We start from the raw sequence: 3111 nt of genomic DNA, 5'->3' as shown, positions 1-3111 counted from the left end.
TTCTCTGGAGCAAAAAGCCTGGGGCCTTTTACTGGTGAAAGGAGCCGGGAGCTGTATCTATGGAAACCTGTGAGGATTCTCTTTTACCCTCTATCCTTTAAAGTTTAAAATGTACTCTGCTCTGGCCACACCATGCAGTGCCAGCAAGAATGCCATCACCCCTGATGGGAGCAATCAGTCTATAGCTCATACCAAGTATGTACATGTACAGTGCTGTAGCTGTATACAACACAAGCAGTAGGCACTCTAAGGTTAGCAGGAAGATGGGCATCAGCAGCCCAGAGAAGTCTTGATGAGCCAGGTGAAGTACCCAGCCTGGTTCCCAATCCCTTGCTCACTGCCTATAGCCTAGCTTCCAGATCCCTAACCCATGTTGTTATGGCCACCACTCAGAAATTAAGTTTGGCACGTAGAGCCTGTGTGTGACTCTGGTAATGGTGTTGGTCTGTTTTGACTCCTGTTCTCATCGTGAGAATGTATTGCCTCAGGCGCTGGGTACCCCATTAAAGCTGGTCAGATGTCAAGTCCAGAAAATACTCTGTAAGCCAACCAGACTGCTCTGTAGTAGCTGGGTGTAGCTGTAGGCCACCTTTCTGACTGTAACCCCTTCCTGTGTCCTCTTCTCCACCCACTCACCTGCTTTAGTTGTGATAGAAACTGACTGCCCTCTGGCCATGCCTAGCAGGGGTTCAGCAAGCCTGCTGCCCTAGAATGCATGGTTGAGATGGGGCCAACAGCACTCCTCATAGGAGCCCTTCCTCTGCAGCAGGTTCCTGGTCATACAGGGCAGGGAGACTCATGAGAAAGCCAGAAGACATCTAGTTGTTCATGTAGCAGTCTGTCCACATAGCCCACCAGGACGTCCCACCTGATCCCCTGACAACTAAGATCATACAACAGAAGAGGAGGTGATACCCTGGGAAAGCTGCCCGGAGACAGTGGACCAGGAAGCTGCATAGAAGTTGCTGGAATGTGTCCCAGGAATATAAGCTATAAGAAAAAAAAAAAAGGGATACTCAGAACCTGTCCTCTCCATTCCAGTCATAATCTAGGACCTTAATAAGGCCCAAGGATGTGTCTATGCTGTTCAGCCCATTTGACCCAATTCCGTCCTGAATAGACTGCAGGAAGGCAGCTCAGTTGTGTGGTTAGTTTGGGCTTAGGGAAAAGACTGTCCTATAGGCCATAAGCCCAGACTGTTGTCTAAAACTCTACAATGAGGTTTTAATCATATGGGCCTCTTAATGTATCCTGTTGTTTTTCCCTGAAATTGTCCCTTTTGTTTGAAACTGCTCTGTGAACCTGATTCCCTCGCCTTTCATCATCAGTATCCAGCCTCCTTATCCTTGCCAGCTTGCCAACTGGGAACAGTTAGGACGAGGGTGAGTCGTGTTCTAAGCCTAAATGTCTTTGGAGCATCGCCTCTTCTGCTCTGCAAGCTGATGAGGTCAGAGCTGCCGGGTGACCTGTGTTGGGCGAGGCAAACGAGATCTCATCTCATGCTAGTCCTCCTTGTCTTTACTTGTCCCCCACTGTCATTGCAGATACCATTTCTGTTACCTTGGGATTGCAGTGCACGTTGACATGAGGCAGTCTGTTTCATTTAAATGCAGCACCCTCCCAGCACTATAGAAGTACCATGGACCTACAATTATACATCATTCCTTCCTATCTGTACCAGAACAATCAGTACCCAAGAGGGAGCCAGCCACCTATCACTGAGAGTTTTTAAAGCCAGAGCGTGGTGTGTCTGGTCTCTGAGAAGGGTGATATGTGTTGATGTGACAGGGAGGTTGTCACCGCCTACAGAATGCTCAGAGCAGGCTTCTGGAAAAAGACTTTAGGGAGGCGGGGAGAGGGGACATGGATGGAAGATCTGGGACCTCCTGGCGCCACCCCACAGCTTGGGTGTTCCTTGCTGGAGAAGTACAGGTTTGAGCTGAGCTGGTTGGTATAGCTAACAAAGCTGAAGGCTTCGGTAAAATGGATTATAGGGAAGACATTAACTACGTTGGAAGCAGGACCAAAGGAATGTTGTGGGTATGTCCTTGGCCTAGAGTTTAACGAGGTAAGTTCCTAGTGCCTGCCTTTGCTATCATCTCTGAGCATCATCCTCAGTGGTCTCAAACCTTGCTCAGATTGAATGAAGCACTACTGCACTTGCACGGCGACAATCTCCTCATGCACACACACCCCTACCCCCCCACACCCCCACCCCCGGTACCTGCACCACAGAGGTGATTCCTTTCGGAGCAGTCATCCATTGGCTCTTCAGGCTCATGGCTTCCCTGAAGCCTTCCAGTCTGAGGATTCCCTGAGACCTTAGTTCCCTGAGTCAATGTGTTCTGATGGTATGTACTTGTTAGCACAGTTCTGAGGGGTAAACAAATCGTTACAAAACTATAAGCCTCTCACAACAGATTAATTTGCAGAATTTCTTTTGTAATGTCACTTGAAACCAACCTTGTTTTTTTGTTTGTTGAGACGGGGTTTCTCTCTGTAGACCAGACTGACCCCAGACTTACAAAGATCCACATGCCTCTGGCTCCCAAGTGCTGGGATTAAAGGTGTGTGCCACCACCACCTAACTGCCATGCTTGTCTTTAAGGCTGCCTTTACTACCCAATGTAGTAAGCGAGTGTTTTCATTTCCTGTTTGATAGCCCAGGCCTCGGGCTACTGGCTACTTATCTTACTCAGTGGCCAGGCAGCCCTGCTGAGGCACAGTGGGTCAGTAACACTGACCACATGGCTCGCGGGGCCTATAGGCAGGGCCACAGTGAAACCTGAAGAGGTACTTAAACACCGTACACAGTGTTATACACATCCACTCAGAGGACTGCGCCTCTTGTCTCTGATGAGTGGCCAGTCCTAGGCAGTATGTAGCCACATCCCTGCCCTGTGGCTGATCACCACACAAGTTGTTTAATTTCTGAGCTTTGTGAAGCAAGGGCGGCTTTCTGCCTACTCAAGACCGAGAAGTGAAGCAACTCACTCGCGAATGGGGCACATCTCCTCCCAAGAACAAGAGGGCTAAGAGGCCGCCAGGGGGCAGCAGGGGGCCCACCTGAGGCCTGACTGCGCCTGCGCAGAGCCTGCGGCGCCCCTGGAC

Source organism: Arvicola amphibius, chromosome 10 (genome assembly GCF_903992535.2).
Source record: "Arvicola amphibius chromosome 10, mArvAmp1.2, whole genome shotgun sequence".
Classification (NCBI taxonomy): Eukaryota; Metazoa; Chordata; class Mammalia; order Rodentia; family Cricetidae; genus Arvicola; species Arvicola amphibius.
The sequence above is the reverse complement of the archived record's forward strand: the minus strand, read 5'-3'. Positions refer to the sequence as shown.